The sequence below is a fragment of the Macrosteles quadrilineatus genome, unplaced genomic scaffold (assembly GCF_028750875.1).
Source record: "Macrosteles quadrilineatus isolate MER2022 unplaced genomic scaffold, UCM_ALF_1.0 Scaffold_2__2_contigs__length_208266976, whole genome shotgun sequence".
Classification (NCBI taxonomy): domain Eukaryota; kingdom Metazoa; phylum Arthropoda; class Insecta; order Hemiptera; family Cicadellidae; genus Macrosteles; species Macrosteles quadrilineatus.
The window spans coordinates 146,984,538-147,009,395 of record NW_026542595.1 but is presented as its reverse complement, the minus strand read 5'-3'; the positions used below and the strand labels follow the sequence as shown (position 1 = coordinate 147,009,395).

The 24,858-nt window shown below is 35.0% G+C and overlaps 1 protein-coding gene across 1 annotated transcript in view; it reads left to right on the top strand.

Moving 5' to 3' along the window:
• The window catches only part of LOC128985006 (uncharacterized), a 49,770-nt gene that overhangs the window by 4,754 nt on the left and 20,158 nt on the right, over positions 1-24,858 (top strand). Inside the window, exons 2-3 of the mRNA XM_054404380.1 lie at positions 3,991-4,068; positions 6,191-6,296. The gene's annotated coding sequence lies outside the window, so the exon portion shown is untranslated. The remainder of the gene's footprint in view (positions 1-3,990; positions 4,069-6,190; positions 6,297-24,858) is intronic.

Here is a 24,858-nt window from a genome sequence, read left to right as displayed (position 1 = left end):
CGTCTTCAAAACGTACAACAATATACTAGGTGAATTACTCTACTCCAACACAGTATTGTAACTGTACAGTATATTAGGTGGCGTTAAATTTTACCTAGAGAAAGAATCTCAGAGAAGAATTATAAGAAATCCAACCGCTTTAAAAATGCATTAATAATACTTTGGCAAAAAGTTTTTTTTTCAAAATTATAGGCAGTCACGAAATAAGACAGACTTGTTGCTCGCCACTCCCTGGCTCTACAAACACCGCCACTCCAAACAACACACTCCAAAAACTCGATTTTACTCTACAAAAATCGCCAGGCAAAATACCCACAAAAGGTTTTTGTGACGAAGTAATCTTATAATTAATTTTGATAGCCCCAGGATTGCCTTTTATGACTAATAATGGTAGAAACGCATCTTGTCAGACAATCTGTTTATACACAAAACACGAAACGATAACAGAGAGGCCTATCAATTCACGTGAGTATATTGCCGCGGGCAGGACTGGAAGTAAACTGAACCAGGTTATGACGGAAAGACGTGGTCTCTGGATTGTCGTCTGTGTTATCAAAAGCTGATATTGGACTAGTTGTAGTGACGGAGGAGAGTGTTGAAAATATAATGGGATTCATAATTGAGTTTTCCATTTAAAATTATTGACAATAATAACCAATTTATCTGCTGGATATAAATTATGGTCTCGAAATTCTACAGTACTGCACGAAAGGAAATTTATTAAATACTTTGAGGAGTTTGAAATATATAAATACATAAAACTAGGGACAGCGCAAAATTTTTGAGTGAAAACACTCAATTAATTATGAATCCCATTATACTTTAACACTCTTCTCAGTCACTACAATAGTCCTATATCAGCTGGTGACAATGCAGACGACAATCCAGAGACCACGTCTGTCCGTCATAACCTGAACCTGATTCAGTTTACTTCCAGTTCTGACGACGGCAATATATACGCGTGAATTGATAGGCCTATCTGTAATCGATTCGTGTTTTGTGTGGTGAAGGTAAAGAACCACCAAAACATATGTAGCAAATAAAATTCGACACTGACACTGGTATATTAAGGATCGTCTGACAAGGTGCGTTTTTACCTTTCTTAGAAGCAAATCTTAATTACGAATGGCAAAATGTTGGTGGTGATAGTGAGCTACTTAGAAACACTTTTCCGGGCTGCTTATACAAAATTTGTCATTCATTATGACAGCTAGCAAAAAACATCCCCCCCAAAATCCCCGCAAAAAAGTCCCCCCCAAAAATTCCAGTGGCGCGAACGCGCCACAGTACCCCCCCTCTGGGCACCCCTGAATCTCTCTACAGAATGTTAGGTGTAGTGGAATATACTTGAAGTGAAGTTGGATTTTATTCTTGAACTGTTAGGGGCCTCCTCATATAGATGGTCGTGCGGCTTCATTTGCAACTAATAATGCAAATGAAATAATACAGAAGAAAATCAATTTTAAAATCAGAAAATGACATTGAAAATACTTCTTTTGGACAATTCTAACTCCCAATAAATGAGTGTTGTTTAAAATACAATTTTAAAATTAACAGCTGTTTCATTAAAAAGTATTATCCACATGGCCAAAACGTAAACAAATCTGTGGAGGGATCTTTAAAGGCTTCTGAGGCAGAGCCCTAAGCGAATTTACTTCGTTTTTCTTTTGATAACTCATCTACAGACCAAGACCTTTCTTTGGACACCTCTACCAAGTTTCTATGCCCAGTCGTTCTCTCAAATTAGTGGAGACAAAGTTTCCAATTAAATATTTAGATTCCCCCATGTTAATCTTATGGGAGAAAACCCAACTTTGATGGAAGATCCTGCCCAAACTAATAAAGATATCAAAAAACTAAAAACACTTTGCAAAACTACAGATCAGGGCCATTTGTTTGACACTTTAATCATCAAAATCGGTCCAAAAATGAGGGAGGAGTTCTGTTTACAAAAATCGACTTAGCGTATTATATATATAGATGCCGTTTTAATAATCGATAATTTAAAATTATCGTGTTTTTAATAAAATGCCATTTAAATGGCGGGCTCCAGTGTTAACACATTGGTTCAAACGTTCCCGGTAGTTGTCCATTACTTTTCGGGTCATGTCGAGTGAGATGGCTGCAACTTCATGCCTTATTATTTCCTTCAGGGCTTCCAAACTTTGAGGGCGATGTTCGTATACCTTAGACTTTAGATAGCCCCACAAAAAAAGTCACACGGGCTCAAGTCTGGCGATCGCGGTGGCCATCCGATGTCACCGCGCATTGAAATGACAAGGCCAAGAAACATTTCCTTGACCAATGTCAATGATTGACGGGACGTGTGTGAAGTAGCACCATACTGCTGGAACCATACATTGGCCCGAACAGGAAAGATATCAGCGAGTTTTGGCTGCAAAAAAGTACGGAGCATCGCACAATAACGATCGCTGTTCACAGTCACAGTCGCGCCATTTTCTTCAAAAAAGTATGGCCCAATTATAGCCCTCAAAGTTTGGAAGCCCTGAAGGAAAGAATAAGGCATGAAGTTGCAGCCATCTCACCCGACATGACCCGAAAGGTAATGGACAACTACCGGGAACGTTTGAACCAATGTGTTAACACTGGAGGCCGCCATTTAAATGACATTTTATTTAAAACACGATAATTTTAAATTATCGATTATTAAAACAACATTTTATTTAAAGCACTAAAATTTTATATTTTTTAAAATGGCATAATGTGTGTTTTTCGTTAATAGCAATAAAAATGTCATATCTTACTTGGTTTTGTTTTTATTAGCTTTCCTAATAGGGGAGTTCTTTCTGCCGCACCCTGTATATATATATGTGTCCGTAAACACGATAACTTGAGTAATTTTTATCCGATTTTGATGAAATTTGGTTTAAAGGTGTAAGGCGGGATAAACTTGAATGAGTTCGCGATCCAGCATGATCGGACCATGGGAACAGGGTTTTATGGGGTAAAAATTGGTTTTTCTCACTTTTGACCCTCAAAACACAAAATTTCCCAATTTTCCACTAAACCTTCTTAAAGAGCTTAAAAAACAAACAATTCAGTATATCAAAGTGTTTTTGTACGGTTATTGGTTACGGAGAAAACTAAAAAAATGGTCAATTTAAAATTCCCATGTTATTCTTATGGAGAATATTGCCAAATGTTGTAGATTGCTTGTTTATGGATATATTTTGATAAAACTTGGCAAAGTTTTATTTATTTTATCCTAAGCTATCAATATTTTTTTTTAAAACACAATTTATTAGTTTCTTTGTAGCAGCAAACCTAGGTACTCATTAAACCTAATGTTATTTAAATATATTTAATTGAAAATCAATTTAGACAAATGGAAATTCGCTTAGTCGGCAGGTTTGCTGCGGCGGGGGTATTTAAATGAATATTTGTTGTGTTTAGCACTTATTTACAATGTGCAAAAACAGTCATAAATCAACAACTCGATCCATTATAACCTAAACTTTATCTTCCTAATCTAACCTAGGCCTAACTTCAAAACACTTAACAGTCACGAATCCACATAACACCCAACCTACGTACCTCACATGTCTAAATAAGAACCGATTAAATAGTTCATAATCAACATTCAGTTGTATTTATTTAAATGCCTCTACCTCTTTGTCCTCTTTGTTCAAACTTAATGTTTGTCATCTTAGGTTTCTTCTTCTTCCCATCCCAAGACGATCCTTTCAATCATTCTTGTTCACGATTGTCAATTCACTTAACACAGTAATGGCGACTGAGATAAGCCACAAGAGGCAGTGTACAGTAAAATACAATTCAAATGATCCTAGTTTATTAGTTTATGTGACAGCAGAAATATTTTGTACCAATTTTGTTTTCAGATAAAAATCTAGTTTCTAGTGATATATTTATATTAGATATATAAATTACTATGGTTCTCTTGGTCACCTTCTCCGACATAATTTCCCATAGGCCTAATACACATTTTTTGAGTTGTTTTTTATTTTTTAGTTGGTGTGATGCAGATGGATTTCAAAGTGGTGCAATCATGAAAAAGTCCCAAATCCCAGGATTGTGATTTAACAGCAGGTACCTATGTGTTTTTTTGCTTATTCAGTGTTTCATTTGCTAAAACTAGCATGGATTTTGCATCTGTTTGTTTGTTTGTTTTATTGTGGCATTTTTCAAAGGGAGACAGGGAGTGTTGTTCAAAGGCTTTTCAGGAAAGCGCTCCAATCCTTAATAATGTTGATGTGCCAGGAATCAAACCCGTTCCTACCGCACCGAAGTGTGAGACGTTACATGCTACTTAGCAACACACCCCTGTGTAACATACGGTATTTTAAATGATAATCGGTTAATAAAATACAAAACAGCACAAAATACCATAGACTAGGATTTAGCATCAATTAGGTCAACCATCGATGTATCAATATTATCATTGCGAAAACATTGATGTTTTTGGGGTTAAAACATTGATGTAATTTTATGTTTTTTTCAGTTTTTCGTCAGCTCTAGCTAATTAACCTAGAAGGGTAGCATACTCTACTACAACTGATTAATCACACTCCCTTAAAGTGTTAGTTAGTCTATAATGGTAACTAAACTTTCGAAATTGGCAGTTCTCTTTCACATTTCCAAGACAAATTATCAGTATTATGCTGGAGAGCAGGAGTGCTGCCGCTTAAATTTATTACCAAATATAAGTAATATAGGCTACTTAAATTGATCTATATGTAGCATTTTGGAACAAGCATCTCACAAATAGATAGTTATCTCAGCGACTCTTCCCTTGTCTAAGTCTAGTCCAGTTCGCAATTTTTTTGGATTCAATATTTCATCAGCCTTTCAATCCAAAAAATACTAATACTTCTAAAACTAATGATTTAGTTATGGAAAACATCGATATCTCAATACTTGGCCAAAAACAACGATGTTTGACGAAAACATTGATGTAACAAAAACATCGGTAACCTAGCCTTCCATCGATGTAAAAAACATCGACTAACTTATTGATGTTCATTCAACCATAGACATAAGGAGGCATAGGCTAGGCCTATATGCCTCATTCTCTTTTTAAGCTAACATTTGTCCAGTTCAGAGAGAACAGCCCCTTGCAGCCTTTTTCTATGCTTTTAGAGTGAAAGTTTGTGTAGAGTTAAGTCATTCTGTGTCATTATAATGAAAGACCAGATTAGGGACGTTTTAGTTATTTTAACTAAGATGTATAAATGACATAGTTTACTGTGGAACCCATGAGAAGAAAGCTACAAAATCAAGAATAGACAAAATTACAGTGGAGTGCTGCCCACATTCATACCTTCTTCAATTGTTTCTGTCACCACTGAAGATATCTAATAATGTAATACACAGCAGAAACAACAGAAAAAACCCAAATAACTTACTGGTTTACAACAATCAAATATTGTTAGTTGAACAAGTTAAATGTTCAAAGAACATGTTCATGGCAAACGTTTGCCCAGTTAGGACGCACATTTGTCCCAACAGAATATAGTTTATTTAGTTATTTATAGAATCAAGTTATGATGTTACATAAGTGACAAATCTTGTGATATACCCAGGAACTGTAGTGAATTCAGTGATAATATTCCATGAATGTAAGCAAAGTGGTCTGGCGGTGTGGTAAAATGGCGATGATGCTACAAATGTTGGCAAAGGTATTAATAACCACAATCTCTGACGAGGTTAGTTATAACCACTGTTTGATTTGTAAAAATAAGATGCCGGAACTGTAACCGGTTTAATATGTTTAGTACCTATTTATGCCAGTAACTTTATCTTTCCGAAAGATTGTGTCCGAACTCCGCTCTGCTGCGTTCCTCCGCAAATCGATCACTAGTTATCTCTATTAACAATAGATTTGCTTTTAACGCTAAAATTTTGTAGCAATTGAGATATTGTCATTCCATATTGAGATATTGTCAGGGATTTCAGCCCTAATGCCAAGATCTTTAACAAACGCAGCTACACAAATATCAACTGCAATTTTGATGACTTTTCCATCAATACTTAAGGTGTAGGCTTAAGAAACCTTTTCCAAATTCCGGCTAGCTAGTTTAAATGGGGTATGGTCCCAGTTAGTTCAGAATAGTGGGACTATACTGCGATGGGAAATGGTAGCTATGAAATGTTTACTCATCTTTGAATCATTAAAATCATTGCCTTCCTTAAAAGATTTTTTCTCTTACAGCAGTTGATGGTAGTGGAGTGTTACAAGGGGCTTTTTGAAGAAGAATCTTCTCCGATCTGTATTTGCTAAATTGGCTGTAACGAATCCTCAGACATTGGCTAAACAAGTAAGTACCTTACACACTATTCCTAATCAATAAGTTACTGTAAAAACCGTTTACTAACCGTCAGAAGAACACAATGTTGACTGTAACATGTACGCTGTATCTTGTTAATGTGTTGGAATTTTTAATGACCATTACAGATTAGTAGGCATTGCTTTAGCTTTGGTATTTTGTTCTCATAATAATATAGTCCTATCTATAATATTAAAATGAAACAGTGTTTTTTTATTTCACGATTCTGAATCAACCACTCGACGGATTTTCATGATTTTTGTGTTGCAAGAAAGATAATTTTGAGAACTAGGGAATGTCGAAGCCATAATTTTAGTTTAGGGTCCCAGTTTTTTAGAAATTAAGTTTTAATTTTTAAAAAGTCTAGCAGCCGACGCTAAGATTCTAAACTAGATTTTTTTTTATTTATCACAATTTTATTTCTTTTGGCATAAAATAATTTGCTTAACATAACAGCTGTAAACATTCAGCTTTTGTGTCACAAATTCAGCATTTGGATAAAAATGTAAAGACACTTTACAGAGATGTACTTTACAGAGATGTAGAGATGTACTTAGGGTTGACTTATTTATACTATGTGTAATGCTAATCATTGATACGCTCAATTCTTCTGTAAGAGGATGACAGATTAATTAAATTATACATAGTAAAATACTAGGATGTTCAAAAGGAATCACGATTTTAAAATACCACCACAACCTCAGCCGGGTTTTATACAAAGATAAACAGGTGGATGACATAGATTGAACACAACGTCAACATTGACCTAGGATACTGCAATTAGACAAACCATCCTTTTATGAAATCGTGTTCAGTTGTGGTTACGTTTGGGGGTGCCTATATCAGCGATCCCCAAACGTGAAAATATCACTTTTATTTCAACTATGAATATATTGTACAGTAGTTTAAATTAACTAATATGGGGAAATACGATGTACATTTATTCAATGAGGGTGGGTAATTATGAAGGATAGAACTGATAACGGTATGGATAATAAACATTGACAATTAAGTCATTAGCTTTACTAGAGTGTTTACTTTTTATATTGCTGTTACATGTGACCAGTTCTTTTTTTCAAATGAATGTTATTTGAACCAAACAGCTGAATCAAAACAAACTGTTATTGTTTTTACTTTTCTTTGTTTACACTAATTTATTTAGCAATTAATGCAGTGAAATTGATATAAAAGGATAGGTGTGACGATTTATGTGTACTGTGAATTTTATTGGATATTATCGTTTTATTTTTGGCCGTTTCTATTCAGATCTACTGGAAATTGTGTATAGTAGTTGTATTGTAGTGATAATAATTATGGAAGAGGCAGGTGTGCTATGGAAGGTGGTATCGTTGACTAGGTCTATACACTTCTCAATTGACTATTACTCTCTCTACTGTAGGCTACTTATAATCAGTGTGCGTCTGTGCGAATCGGCTGCAAATCTCACTTCAACGCTTTTCACATCGTAAACATTGCAGAATTGCAGTTTTATTGTAAAATTATCGCATTTAAAATGCATATCGTATAGGCCTATGATGGAATAAAAACATATTTGGTCACACAACATTTGTTTCCAAGATGATTTTTCACATTAAAACTGCAAGAAACTTTGTCTTTATATGTGTAAACTAGCTGATCTGAATTGTACACGGTTTTAACTGACTCCTAATTTCCTGTACGTAGGACGGGCTAACACCTCGCTGTAGATTACAAATATTCTATATCTATCCAAGCAAATTTCTTATTTAGGAACAAACCGTTACAGTAGGATCTCCTTTTAATGACCTCAGGACAATTTATACTCATATCCGACTTCTTCTGACTGTTAAAAGTTGTTTTTTAATTGCCTCTTGTCCATGCAAGTCTTAGTACAGTAGAACTATCCGAATCAGTAGGGACCTTAGGCTACCTCATTCAGATGTTTAAACATTTGGATGGTAGGACTGTAGGCCTACAGAAATTAGGGGTATTATAAAGAAAAATAGGCCAAGTCAAGCAGAGGTTTTACCATTGCAATCGCAGAACCCGTTTGCAAAGATTTCACTATCCAATAATCACGCTTTCACTGCGATTGTGGAGGACTATGATGATTTTCTGTGATCGGGACAAAAGATAATGTTGTCTACAAGATTGCAGAAGATGTCCAATAATTTTTTTGCTGTTGCGGAAAATAGGATAATGTTTCCGTACCGTTTGAGACGATGATGATTTCTACACGACAATGGTGAATGGGCTATTCAAAATATGTTCCTTTGTCTGTCGGGTGACAATGATAATATCTGCAGAGGCACGAGAGATATTAAAGATGTTGCGGCGACCACAGGATTGACAATGTGCTTTTTCTTTGACCGCAGGAGATGATGATAATATGTTCTAACTACGCAACCTGTTCAGGATTTTGCCGCGATCACGGCTTCTGCCTTCATTAACGATTCTAATTATGCCTGGTTTAAGGTTTTTGAAATCTTTCTGTAAGCGATTTCAATTGTGGACAATTTGTATAATCGGTGATTCGGATAATTGGAGTTTGAATAATTGGAGTGTCACTGAGCATTTCATTTTAAACATCTGTTGAATTTAGAATTGTGATTTAACTGTAAATATTGTGTTTGCCTTACTGTAAACCAGTTTATCCAGACCCTTGTTTTGTGCTCATGTGATTATCTGAAAATTTTTTAAAAATCCGACCATGACTTATCCTTGATTTTAATGGAATTGAGGTGTTTTACTACATATAGCTTACTTTAATTTGCTTCAGATTTCAGTATTTAGTAATCAGTGTTAAAATAAAATACTTGTGTAATTTTAAATTTATATTTTTATGTTATGACAATATGTGGCTGTGCTGTCATTTCTGTTTTGCCAGCCACTGCTGATTGCCTTGAAATATTTACATTTCATTACCTCTAATAACCTAACACCGATTAAAAAATGTACATGGTGTCCAGCTAATCGTAAACTTTCAGCTCTGGTAAGTTAACCTCTTGAATCCCGGCTTTTGTTAGTACTGGCCTTAGCCCAAACCCGGGTTTATTTAGTGAATTCGCAGACATTGTTTAAAAAATTTATAAAAAATCTAAGAATTGAGCAATTACAACAATGTTTATACTTATTTTGTTCAGAATAAACAGTAGAATCTGAAAATAATATAAAAAAACATGGTAAAACATTTATAACATTTTTTTTATACATACAATATCTATATATTTATATAAAAAAAATTTTAAAAGTAAGCTCACAGTAAAAATAAGCAAAACACTTTTTGGACTAATAGTTATACCAATTATGTAGAGAATTTAATTCCCTGCATAGAAATATATAGGGTACATGTTGAATTTTATATAGGTACTTTTTTATAAACTGCAATATAAAACGCCGTAAACAACACAAAACTGATTTTCTGCAGCCTTTTGAGAAAATTTGCAAATAAGTTCATGAACAAATAAGTGTATGTAGTATGCAACAAACCAACAATAAACAAACAATATTGATAAATCTTTACTCATTAGGTACCTAAGTATAAGTACAGATTATAAATCCAATGAAAATAACATTAGTGTAGAACTATCTTACTTGTCAGAACTGCTGTAGCGTGTGGAAGTCTTGCATGCATGGATGGATACACAGAGGGGTGTTACATGGAGCACACATGTAATAGGTATGCTGCCGTTTTTGGGGCCTCCTCTTGGTGTGCATACAAACATGGCATTTTCTTCTTGGGCGAGGATTTCCAGCAATTGCAGGGATGGGCTCCAAAAAGTGCCTTTGCGTCAGGCGAAGTGGTGTTTCGCCAGAGGATGGTCGACCACCTTGTGGTTTGATTCTTGTAGGGCAATAGACCTGAAGAATTTCTCGAACAAGCTCCTTCCTGAAGTCGGAGAGGTGGGGTTTCTTGCCTGTTTTTATCTTTTTTTAAATGTGGGCATTTCTTATGGATACGTCTAGAAGGTGAAAAAATAATTTTTTATACTATTTGATGGTTTTTCTTGCTGTGACATTGAAGGACAACTCCATGTCCCCAATGTCAACAGCACCCATGTTCTTATTATAATCTAAAACACTTTTTGGCTTAGTTATTTTAGATCCAGTTTCCCAGTTAGTTTTACCAGTTTCTTCTAGTCCATATGTATGCATCGTGGTCAAAACCCTCACCTCCCGCTTGTCCTGCCATCTTTCGTACATCATCACCTCCGTGTGGTGTACGTCAACCTGGCCAGTTTTAACATTGGGTAACTTCTTAGGCAAACCTTGCCTATCTGGCAATACAGTACCACACATGTTTATTTTGTGTTTATACAGTTCCATTGCTAGGCTAGGGCTGACGTACCAATTGTCAAGGTAAACCTTATGACCAAGGCAAAAAAAAGGCTCCAAGAGGGTGAGCACAACTTGCCCGGTAATCCCTATACCTTCTATGCCAGGGAAGTTCAAACGTGTTTCAGCTCCAACGTAAGGCAAAATGTGAATAACCATGCTAGTCTCACAGTCAGACAAAACAAAAACCTTAATTCCAAACCTGGCCCTTTTTTTGGGAATGTATTGCCGGAAGGCCAACTTTCCTTTGTACAGGAAAAGAGTTTCGTCTATTATAGCCAGCTTCTCTAATGGAGTAAACGTATCTGCAAACTGTTTGTTCAAAGAACACAAGATTGGATTGATTTTATGTAGTCTACCAAGTGATGTTTGGTTAGTAACAACGGAGTTATTGAAATGTAACATCCGCAAAATAATAGAATAGAATAGAATAGAATGTTTGTTTATTTTCTCTTTCAGATCGGATACATATAATACACAGGTCCATAATAATACATATAAATAGCCTGGAACCTATTCCTTGGCATAACCTCTCTGAATATTTTTGTCTCTATAAGGCTATCTGATGACCAGTACTCTCTAATTTCATTCTTTCATACGTGGGACATAAGTATACATAAAGCAAGGAAACTCAAGATTTCATTCCTATTTGTAGGTTTCCAGTTTGAGATTTCACTTTGTGAAACGTTAGGTAAGCGTGAGACTACTTCAGTAAAGTAAAGGTTTGTTTGATCAACAAAATGATCCACTAAATCCAAGGTAAATAGCTCCAAAAAAAAACTTGAGATTGGACGATGTTTCGTCAAGACCACTGTCATTGTTTACTCCAGTATTGGAGCTGTCAAAATCAAAAAGGTTAGGTGAAAAATTTTTGTCATTTACCCATGGAAAAGTAATTGGAAGTTTTTTAGGGGTTTTAGTTTTCCTCTTTTTCGAGGGCCTAGTATCCTTATCTCTAGCACTGTTAGAGGAATTAGCGGTGTGTTCATTCCGCTTTTGAGTAGGCCTAGGCCTTTGTTTATGTGAACCATCACCACTGGGACCGGGGAGAACATCTAAGTTTATAATAGGCCTATCAGGGATATCATTATTACTGGTACTAGGAATGGTTGGATCATTTTCAACACTAATGTCTAAATATGGTACACTTTCAGTGCTGGCACTGGTAATAATATCATTAGGATGTACATCAATATCACGATCAATATTTCTCACTGGCGTATTCGAGAGTGAAGTATCGAAAACATCCTCCATTGACGGTCCGATGTCACACAATACATCCAATTCAACGTACAATTCATCGTCGAAATCTATTCCGGAAACATCACTAAGGTTGTCATTCCCTAAATATTCACATATTTCATCATCTTGAAGTGATTTACCCGTACGATTCGACATTGTTTACAGAAAACTCATAACAGAGCACGGCAACAAGCTAGTAAATAAACAGCAGCGAATGATCACACAGCTGACAAATGAGAGCTGACTTCAAACGATCGCTGCAGTGATGCCGTTGGGAATATCGCAAAACGAAATATACCACACGAAAGAGCAGGTTATTGCCAACACGGCAGTACTAAACAAGGCAACCTTTCTTCTTCTTCGGTTTGCTTACCAAGCGCGGCAAATTCAAACTACACTAGGAGCGCCGGCGCGTCAGTGGGCTGGTAGCAGGGCTACCGGCCTGACGCGCGGGCGCGTTCGTGGGATTCAAGAGGTTAAGGTGGAGGTGGAAACTTATTTAAGACGAGCAAGGAAGAGCGAAGGGCGTGAATGGCGAGCACTGTGTAGAAATTCCTATTGCTCAGGTCACAGGGTATTTCCCCCCTGTGCGGGACCAAGCACTAATAGTAGACACAACTTAAGTGTACCACGATACGTTTCGTCAACACAGTGACATCACGGTACCATGGAGTGTAACCTCTGTTTCTTACTTCTTTATGTGTAGGCTCAGCTGTCCAATCATAATCTTATCTAGCTAAGTTAGTTGTTGGCCAGGTTCTCACTAGTATTTCGCTACTTAAATTACATCATTAAAGCCTCGTAATGCGCTGGTTACATATAGAGACGACGAGTCAATGTGTACACTGGGCGGTACACGGTTCTATTAGCATTATTTATGACTTATTTTTTACTGGAACTGTACAATAAATGTACAATAAATTAGTTTTTATTAGTATTTATATTAAGTAATTCTTATAAACACACTTTGGTTTTTTGGAAAGCCTATGGTATCTATCATAACATAATTACTTGAGACTGAAATTCAATTTCACAAAAGTGTCCTCCAGGTGGCCTTTGTGTAGCGAACGTGTTATGTTACACATTAAATTGATATAGTTTTATTTTAAATTTTCAAAATCCCTCTCTGCTACAAACATACTAAACTAACTTAGTCTATACATACTAAACAGAATAACTTAGTCCTAAAGTAACAACAACTCTTTAGTAGGACTGGTTATATACAGTCCACTCTTGGTAATTCAAACACTCAATAAATCTAAACGTCCGATAATTTAAAATAAAAGCTCAATCCGTAGAGAATTTCTCAATAATTCAAATTTTTACCATGTATTTTGATACACTCGGATCTTAAAAGTCCAAATAAAAGGCAGGCCAATTTGGAACACGCAGTTATTTGAATTTTTATCGGCAAAACACTCTATATTTCAACGCCAGGTAGTAATTCGAATTTCTGTCAGCAAAACTATCTATAATTCAAAGCCAGGGCTCCCTTCATGTTATAACAGAAAACTATACATTCTGTCCCACAGTAGTTTTGGACGTTTTGATGTTAAGTTTAGTTAGAGCAGTAGGTAGTTATTGTCTGGTTAACAGTGTTTGCGGTCAAGCACATTTTGATTCAGTTAGGTTCCTTCCACAATGCTTTCAGTACATTCATTATCGTTATTCTATTCCATGTCGTAAGATCCAAGTCCAAACCCCACACAATAATAAATTTTAACAATGCCTACCACCGATAAAATAGTCCGATCTGAAAACGAATTATATCAGCTTGAAGTATAACACTGGAACTATAAGCGGCAACCGAAACAACGTCTCACGGCAGTGGCTAAACTCGTTTGGAAACAATAGTTTGTAAACGGTGCTTTGACGAGTAAGTGAGTATACTCGTTGCGCGTCGGTGGTGACGAGATTACTCGTCATGCACAGTAAACGTGTTTAAAAAAAACTTAGTTTTGTAGTTCATTAAGTTCTGTATTGCTGAAACCTTATGTTGGGCAGAACCGTGGCCGAAGCTAAATTAATTGTTGTTTTATCATAGAACCTAATCATACCCATATATCATATATTTTTTTGTAATCATAAATACAAACCCCTTTCGATTGTGGAAAAAAAGTGATTGCGGCAGTAGAAAGTGGTGGAGTCAAGTCAGAAGTTGTACAGTAGAACTCTCTGTAATTCAAATGGTTCATTTTTCCCGATAAATCAAACTGTTGATAATTCAAAATTCTTGATAATTTAAATTGATTTGCTTATCCCACCAATTTTGAATCATCAAGAGCCTACTGTATCTAGTTTGCTTACTCCGACTTACAATTCAATATGCTTATTAAATTTATTGACACATTTATTTAAGGATTGTGAAAGACTAACTGTACTATTATTCCCATAATCTCTTATCAATTGTATGCATTGTATGCAAGTTAACGCAAACTCCTACAAACACAATAATTAGCGTGTTTTGCAAAACCTGGCTGCCATAGAAATAACAAAAGATATAAAATAATGTAAAATCACTTTTGAACTCAGAATTTATCTAGGAATCTAGAGTAAAAATATTATTGATTTAATAAGTGGTCAAGCAACCAATTATTTTATTTGTGGATCACTTGAGAAGGAGACCCTATTCAAACTGACCAGTAGGTGTTTTTACCTGGCCATTGTGATAAACTCTTCATGTAGGATCCATTTGGTACATCTAAGAACTAACTATACACACACAATCATGAAGATTTGTATAATTTTAAAGAAAAATTGTAGGCCTAATTTACTGAGGAAAAGTACCTGAGAAAACAAATTATTAAAAGTGATCCATTTAATTTGGAATGAACCTGCTTGCCCAAATCAAACAAGCTTGATACATACATGGTTGAATATCTGAGAGTCTTTTAACTGTTTTAGGCTGTAAACTTCAGCACGCCTATTTTGTAAAAGAGACTCTGAAAATTGGCATAATGGAGGAGCTTGCAAATGAGTCCGGCGATAACTTGAACACCGATGACGTGAACACTGATGACGTGGAATTGACAGAAGCCAACACGGAAAATCAAGATGAAAGCCACGGTGACACAAACACAGAAGAGAAAGCTGAAAGGTTAACAAAGTTGCCAATGTCGAGGATAAAACACATTATGAAAATGGATCCTGAAGTATCTTTGGCGAGCCAAGATGCAGTGTTTCTTATTTCTAAGGCTACAGAACTATTTATCCAAACACTCGCTAAAGAAGCCCAATCATTCACTGCGCAAAGCAAAAAGAAAACCATACAGAAAAAAGATGTGGAATCTGCTGTTGCTAGTGTGGAAAGCTTAGTGTTTTTGGAGGGTGCCTTAGACATTTAAAATTGGTTTGGACAGTAGGCTACCTAATAACTTTTTGTGGATAATATTCTGAGAATTTACCACCTACTAAAAGGTCACCAAGTGTCTATGTTTTGTGTATTTGTGGATATGTTTATAGGCCTAGTATTTGTCAGATTTTAGAGTATTCTTTATTCAAATGGAGAGCTTGGAAAATGATGTATGGCATAGAAAGCAAAATTCCAACACTAAGTATTATATTATGAGAAAAATTAATCAAATGTTTGTAATGATTTGGAATTTCAGTTTTGATAAATAATTTTCTTATGTAACTAGGAATTAGGAATCAATATACACTTTTCTCTGACGCCTTTTCTTATATTTTATAACACCCTCCATTTAACGATCCTACACTTTTATTTGTGGCCTCAAACTGAAATAAACATGTCTTTATGTAACTTGGCATTTAAATTTAAAACCAAAACACTTATTTTATGTTTAAATGAAATTTTATATCCAGTCATTAGTCAAAGGTAAAACTGAATTGGGCGTCACTGTTTACAGCCGTCTCTATAAACTATAAACTCTTAGGTAGGCTAAGGCTACCTATAATTTTTTTTTACTTATCTAAAAGTACATTACTATTAGGTGATTTTTATGTCTAGCTCACCCAAATTAAACATGAATTAACTAATATTGAAATTATTACCTTTTTACATTATTTTCAGACAATTTCTCAATGCCTAACCTGTAATGGCAACATTTTACAACTTTCATCAAGTAGTTTTGTCAACTCCAATGCATAGCCTATTATATTCAGTAATGTCTGTTGTTAGGGCTATTGCAACTTTACTCTAATATTTTTTTATTTGATTTAAACAAGAAAATCTTGCCTAAACTGGCCAAACTTTCATGAAAACAATCTGTGGATTTGCATGAATTGGAAAAGGTCAAATTACATAGCATTCCTTTAGTCTTGATCTTTTTTTGCTATTCACACATTTTTTTCATTGCAAAAATTGTTATGCCACTATCAATCCTTTTAAATAAGTATTTGATGACAATATTTCCCGGGTTATCTTAATTTAGTAAACAAACAGTGATCATTCACTAGTAGACTACGATCCAACTAGATTCAAACGAACCTGAAATCGTTTTAAAATTATTGCTCAGTGTATCAAACTTCGACCGTGAGAACTAGCTATTCGGTGGAAAGTAGGGCATTTAATACAATTATAAAAATGTTATAATATGTGTTTTCTGTCTGTCAGTATGTTTGTATTTTAGCCTATTATATTGCTAGAAATCTCTACATGTAGAATGGTAATATAAATAAATACAGATTACAGATTTTTTCTAAATTTAATTTTACAACTTACAATTTTGAAATGATCACACTTCAAGACGTTTTTTAAGTTTAAGTTTTAAAGCCTATGAAATAATTTAAAACATGTAAAAGAGTAATATGATTCACACAATTCAAAGGAAAATTTACAGTTATATCTTGGATAATTGAAATAGTGACATATTATACAGGGTGGTAAAAAAGTCCCTGGACAGTTAAATATTTTAAAAAATAATGCAGATAGAGCTACAATACTTGGTACAAAGTTACAGGGCATAAAACTCTATTTTAACACATATTCAGTCATCCAATAACTCTTCAGGGGGACGGCCCACAAGGAGTCGGAAGAAAATCTTAAATGAAAGCATAGGTCAATATGCACATAAAATTAAAGGTCTTTTTTTAGTAGAATACAATGCCGCAAACCGCACTTCTAAAGGTTGATACAGCGCAAAATGGCAGATGTTCAAAGATTTCTTGAATCCGCCACTTTTAATCTTTGAACGACTGCCATTTTTTACTCAGGCATTCTTTTGAGCTTGAATTTACGGCATCGTAATCTACTAGTAAAGACCTTTAATTTGATGTGCATATTGACCTATGCTTACGTTAACAATTTTCTTCCGATTCCTAGGGCTGTGCCCCCTGAGTAAGCGTATAATAACAATGTAATTAAATGAATCTTTGAACAACTGTCATTTTTCGCAGGATCAACCTTTTGAAGTGCGGTTTGCGGCATTGTATTCTACTAAAACAGACCTTTAATTTGATGTGCATATTGACCTATGCTTTCATTTAAGAATTTCTTCCGACTCCTTGTGGGCCGTCCCCCTGACGAGTTATTGGATCACTGAATATTTGTTAAAATAGAGTTTAATGCCCTGTAACTTTGTACCAAGTATTGTAGCTCTATCTGCATTATTTTTTAAAATATTTAACTGTCCAGGGACTTTTTTACCACCCTGTATATACTTAGGTTTAAAGTTATTTGAATGCTAAAGAAAAAATAAATCTGTCAAATAACCATAGAGTTTGAACTATTTTACTTCTCTGTGATCGATTAAAAATTATGTATCGTTTAATTTTGGCAAGATAAGTAAGGTACAGAGGAAACATCAATGTTACACTTAAGCGGTGTCCACTGTTTAGCACTAGTGAACTGCTAAAGCCTAGGCCAACGTCCAACACCGCTCCCTCACCATCATGTACTACGGAATGCTCATGGTGGTGGACGACCCTGTGCCCTGAGCGATAGGAATTTCCCTACAGTGCTTGTAGCTCAAGCTCTTTTTTTTTTTTTTTAATAGAGGCTTACAAGTAACCATGAGATTGCAGCGCAGCTGGAACAGCTTATTGTGCACCCTCATTCACAGGTCCTCATTCTTTGTCAAATCCCAGGTCCTTTGTGAACCATGAGATCCTTTTGACTATGGTGACCTGTTCTTCCCTTTGATCTCGAGCTCTTTCTTGCTCAATACAATAATATTTCCAGCACAACATACTAGAGCTGAAATTGCACGGTTGTCCCATTAGTGAGTTAAATCTGTACCTTAAAATTCTCTGTGTTTTTTTGGTTTAAATTCTCTAAATTTTTAATGACTTGCCATTTGCCAACTGTACAGGGCACAGAAAGAGGGATCGGGGTCCAAAAAACAAAATTATTGAGCAAAATGTATCCTAAATATTCAATAGGCCTTCTCTTATAGTACCAATAAAAATCTTTGATCATTCACTCATTTTATTTATTTATTTATTCATGCAACAAAAACATTAAAAACAAAATACATTTCATACAAAGCTACAAAAGCCTCATTAGGCTTGTCCGCAGCTATAGATAAGAGTCCAGTTCAAAGTCCATTCACAAACATTGAAGTCAGTTTCATATCTGGTACAAGCTATTCTCCCAATCTGTTGTATTAAATAGATAAGTATTCACCATTTCTTTCATTCTGTGATCAATAGTAAGAAAACTAATAATATAACAACAATTTTAATACAAGTAAATAAATATTTGAAAAAAAACAACAAATTACTACAGGTAAGTAACAAACCCATGTATTACCTAAACTATTTAAACAATATTTAACAATAACAACACATAGAATTATAACTATTAACAAAGATAAATTCTGAAAACTTAACAATTAATAAAAAATCTTTTTAATTCAGCTTTCAAGGAAGAGTATGACTTTGAATTACTTAAACTCATTGGTAACTCATTAAACAAATATGGCACTAAATAATGTCCAGTTCTCTGAGTATATTTATTGTTCACGCTAGGCATAACATAAATGGTTCTCCTAGAATTGTTATGTGAATATTTTTCTTTAAATTTATTAGAGAAATAATAGTCTATAATCAATAAGAACTTGAACAATTTTACAACTGACAACGGTGTTAGTAACCTCAAAACAACAAATAGGATTAGCCCCAACAATAGCACCATCAAGCTTTGCTATAATTTTTAATAATCTGGTTTGGGCTGTCTGTACTTGGAGCATGGTCGTGTGTGCAGCACTTCCCCATGCTTTTAAGCCATATCTAATTATTGACTCGCACATTGGATGAAATGTCTAATTGTGCGACTAGTGTATTCACTGGTTCAATGTTTCATGTAATATAAATTGTATTTTTCAACCGTCTGTTTAAACATGGTTCATCAAGTTTTATCATTAGGAAGTACAGTAGAGGAAAAATTGGGCAAAAAATTAAAAGTTGAATCTATTCCCTACACTGTAGAATAATAGGTAGCCTGTTTCCCCATGTCAGATTCAAGAGGAAACTCAAGCATAAATGGCCATACATTGGTGCACACACCTTATTATTACAGTGATTATTAACCCACATTATCATGATAGGCACATTTTTCATGATAGGCTATCCATGCGGGATATAGCAGGATTTTCTTGTCCCGGTGAAAGGGATTTTAGTTTTATTTGTGTGAAAAGACTGAATTTGTTTTTTTTTATTTCCTCCAATATTCCCTTTGGTCTTTTTTTGTTCCAGAGTATGTTTTAAATTATATTTTATTTATACAAATCTCTTAAAAATACTTATATTTTATTTTATATGGGAAAAGTTATTTAATAGTAACACACAAAACAAATTAAACATACTTAAGTGAACTAGGCAATACTAATTATTGAAATCGACCATATATTAAGCGTATCAACCATTAATTTTTTTAAATATGGATAAAACCCATGAATTCTGCATGATTGTTTTCATCCCTATTTTATTTTATATGGGAAAAGTTATTTAATAGTAACTCACAAAACAAATTAAACATACTTAAGTAAACTAGGCAATACTAATTATTGAAATCAACCATATATTAAGCGTATCAACCATTAATTTTTTTAAATATGGATAAAACCCATGAATTCTGCATGATTGTTTTCATCCCACTGCCGTGGCAACCATGTAAGTTCAAGTATAAGCCCAGGCGCATATTGAGCTCTGCGGCACAGCACAGGGCAGCATTGGGTATAATCTCTGCGCTGCACAGTTGACGTCGCATATTGGAAGGCAGTGTCGTACAGTTCTCATATATAGGGTGTCCCACGAAGGGGTTTAAACGTTTGATTTCATATTACGCGTCCATTCATGCACAGAACTTTTTGAAACTTTACACAGTTTACAAAGTAGGTTCTAAAAATATTCTGGAAAATGTTCAACTCCCCAACCTTAGTAGAAACAAAATGGCGGCATATTGAAAAACGTTACTTTAAAAACATTAAAAAAGGTATTTTTGGTTTTATAAAATATTTTTATTTTTACTTTCCAGGGTAATATGACTTTTAAATAAAGAAACTAGAACATAGCCTAATGGAAAACTAAAAATAAATCAAATAACTAATAAATAATAATAATAAATAAATAACTAATAATAAATCATGAAAGTAGTTTTTATAGAAAGCACATTGGTAAATTTGTCAATATGCCACCATTTTGTTTTTACTAAGGTTAGGGAGTTGAAATTTTTCCAGTATATTTTTAGAACCTTCTTTGTAAACTGTGTAAAGTTTCAAAAAGTTCGGTGCATGAATGGGCGCGTAATATGAAATCAAACGTTTAAACCCCTTCATGGGACACCCCGTATGAGTGACTAGCTGTACCCGCGGGCTTTGCCCCGTTTAACTTCATAAGTATTCGCATGGCTCATTCACGTCCTGGTTGAAGTTCGTTCGCTACGCTCACTCACCTTTAGGTTGGAGCTCGTTCGCTGCGCTCACTTGCCTTCAGGTTAGCTCGTTCGCTACGCTAACTCGCCTCCACGCCTCCAGGTTGAAGTTCGTTCGCTACGCTCACTCACCTTTTGGTTGGAAATTAGCTGTTGTCATAAATAAAAAAAAATAATAGTGCTGCACCCTGTTGGTAATCCTTGTAACTTTTATGCTATTGAACATCATAGAACAGAACCAACTTGTTTAATTGAAACAGCTGTTAAGATTCATTAATTCCTTTTAAATATGAAAAACCATAAGGTTAACATGGGGAACTACAGAGCCACTGGGGCGGAGCCTGAAAGGATTTTTGGGATAATAATGTGCTTTAATGTTAATCGGGAATGTGAGCTATCATCATGCCAAATTTCAGCCCAATCCGTCCAGTAGTTTATGCGTGATTGAGCAACACACACACACACACAAACATACACACAAACAAACACACAAACTCACAAACTTTCAGATTAATAATATTAGTAAGATACAGTTTCTTGTGTGAGAATGTTGTTAAATATTAGGTTTTGAGTTCTGAGTCTGATTAGGTGCTGATCTAGATTTATTGTTACTTCTTCACCAGAGAACAAGAAAGAAAGGACGAACAAATATGCAATGTTTAGTGATTTTTGTATTTTCTCTCAGATTTCAATCGTGTCATTGCTCTTTATAAACTTACTATGACTGGTAATGTAAAAACAGTATAAAAACGCACAATTTCTATTAATTTTATCCTCTAGATCCATCACACAACACTAGTCAACATGGCGCAGGTGAGCAATGTGACGCAGACACTTGTGTCTCAGAAGTGCGCGCAGTCAACGTGCGGGACTGCTCTGCCTTGCCCTGCACTGTGCCACAATATGCTCGCGCCCTAGCAAAAACGTGGCTTACAAAAAACTGCTCTGTCCTGTGCTGCGCTGCTCAACTGCGTCTCAATATGCCTCGGGCCTAATAGAGAACCAGTTGAAGTTTGGAATCAGATGTTAACCTTCCTTTAGACTTGGGTTTTGAGGGTTTGTTGCCAAAAAACTACTATCACATTCATCATACATAACTAACAACCTCATCATTGGAATGTAAAATGTCACCTTTACATTGTGGAAACTGTAATCCTGCAGTGATGTCATATCCGTAATCTTTTACTTAATCAAATCAAATCAAATCAAAATTTTCTTTATTCATTATGTACACATAGAGTAGCCTACAGAATGGCGTCAACAAGTACTATTATAAACTAGTAAGTACAAGTATATACAATACAATAATAAATTAAAATTATAAACACTGTAAGAAATTAAATTAACTGTTACAGGCGACATATGCTTAAAAAAAATCATTAAAACTGTACAACGGTTTAACAATAATAAATGACTTCAATTTCTTTTTGAAGGACCTAAAATCAGTTATACATTTTATGTTGTCTGGTAATGAGTTATACAATTTGATGCCTGAATATGTTGGCTTCTTCTCATCATCACTCATCATCACTTATCAAGACGATTTTGATCCATTTGGAAAATACAATCAACAGAAAATGCTTTAAAAATACTGTGTGGGCTTTACTCTTAAAATCACACTGAATATATTAATATTTTTGCACAAATTAACACATTTGACTTTGAAAATATTTTTTGTAGAAAACAAGTGAGTGGTCAGTGAATCCACCCATATTGACTCTTCAGTCAATGCTCTGAACTGATTCTAAGTATCAATTACATTCCATCACATGAGTCCACCTTGTGGCAATAATGGAAATGAATGAAACCTCACTCCCAACCTAAAATGTTCCATAAAATTCATCTCAGGAATAGCTGGTTTTGTCAATCAGTATTTTGCTTTGCCCTCAAACAGGTCTTCAAAACATTATTATTTCTTCTAGACGACCTGGATAATGAAAACTGTTACCTAACTAAAATGTATCTATAAGGATTCAGTAGAAGGAATTCCAAGAATCTCACAATCTGCGACAGTTTGTGACAGTTACAAAAACTTGGGACCTAAATTTTATTGCCATACTTGAAAGAACAAATATTTTTGAAGAGAATTACTAACATATGTTCATTGTTGAAAAAGGAAATAGAGCTTTAAAGTTGTCTTAGATCTGAATCCAATGATGTTTCCAAGATTTCATCAGACAAATTTGAAATAACAACAAGATGGGTCAACACATTTTACTAACTTTTTTAGGTGTATGTATACAATGTATATAATGTAGATTAGACATTTGGCTACACAAGAAGATTAATTTATTATCTGGGTTCGTTTGCAGGTGTTTGCTGGGAAAGTTCTTTGAACAAGCAAAGTCTCAAATGAGAGCCAAAGCTGCTAGTTTATGCTTAGTGGGAAAATCAATGTCATGAGATGGCTAGCAAAAGTTCTCATGATCAAATTGAATACCAGCTTTGCCATGTTTTTGACATTGGCAACACAGCAGTTTGTCTTTTGTGTAAGGAAGATATCAGTAACATTGATATTCATGAGGATGATAATTGTAATGGCTTGATCAGCAAGTACGAAACTGTAAGGTCTCATTTGCTAAATGAAACTCATTACGTTGAGGTTAAATCGTTGTTTAAACAATGTTTCCTTCAAGATTACACCTATGATGAAGTGTCTTCAGATTTTGTACGTAGTTTGGTTGTGGATATGTCATTATACCTTGGAAATGAACCCAGCTACATCTCTCAAATAGGGTTGAATGTAAATTGTTCTCTGTGTTCGAAAAATATATTTAATGTTTTATTTGACAAACAGTCAATGAAGGACATTTTGTTCGCTCATCTCACAAGTAGTCAACATGTAACACAATTGAAGAAATGGCTTTGCTGGGTTTATTTTTTTGATGAAGTATCAGGATTTGTCACAATTTCTCAGTTCAAAATTTATTGTTCTTTGTGTGATGAAACTATAGAATCCAACACTTGCACCCGTAAGGATCTGTTATCACTAAATGTTCTATTTGACCATCTAAAAAATGAACATGGTCTGCTTTTACCTGCAGGGATCTGTAAAGGCTTTGGGAAAAGTGATAGTGGATGCCCTCAAAAAAGTCCTCTTGTTCTGAAAAGAGACTGTATAACTGATAATCAAAACAACAAACCTCAAATCGAGCTATCTGAAAACACAAAGAACAATCTCCTCATTGATAGTGAGTATGAAGACAAACTGAGGGTAAGTGTGATGTTCGATCCATATAACATGGGTAGCTTAGTAAATGAATCCCACTCATTAGGAAGGAATTCAATGACGGAGATTTCTGACAGTCTTGATAAAAATTCCAAATCACTGACATGTGATGCAAGATGTAGTTTCAGTCAAGAAAATCATAAAAAGGAGAACCCAGCGAAACAACAGCTTGATACACAGGATTTCTTTGAGGGACTAAGCATTTCAGGACGTAGGCATAGTGAAAATCCTACCATGAAGGAAATACGTGGGAAACTAGAGAAACACCAGCTTGATATACAAGATTTCTTTGAGAGACAAAGTATTTCAGAATGTAGTGAAAATAATATCAATGTAGAGGTAATGGAAAAATCAGGGAAACACCAGCTTGATACACAAGATTTCTTTGAGAGAACAAGTATTTCAGAATGTAGTGAAAATACTGTCAGAGAGGAGATAAAGGAGAATCCAAAGAAACACCAGCCCAATACACAAGATTTCTTTGAGGAACTAAGTATTTCAGAATGTAGTGAAAATACTGTCAGTGGGGAGATAAGGGAGAAACCAGAGAAACACCAGCTTAATACACAAGAGTTCTTTGAGGAACTAAGTATTTTAGAATGTAGTGAAATTACTGCTACTGAGGAGACAGGGGAGAAACCAGAGAAACACCAGCTTGATACACAATACTTCTTTGAGGGACGAGGTATTTCAGAATGTAGTGAAAACACTGTCAGTGAGGAGATAAAGGAAAATCCAGAGAAACACCAGCTTGATACACAAAACTTCTTTGAGGCACGAGGTATTTCAGAATGTAGTGAAAATACTGTCAGTGAGGAGATAAGGGAGAAACCAGAGAAACACCAGCTTGATACACAATACTTCTTTGAGGGACGAGGTATTTCAGAACGTAGTGAAAACACTGTCAGAGAGGAGATAAAGGAGAATCCAGAGAAACA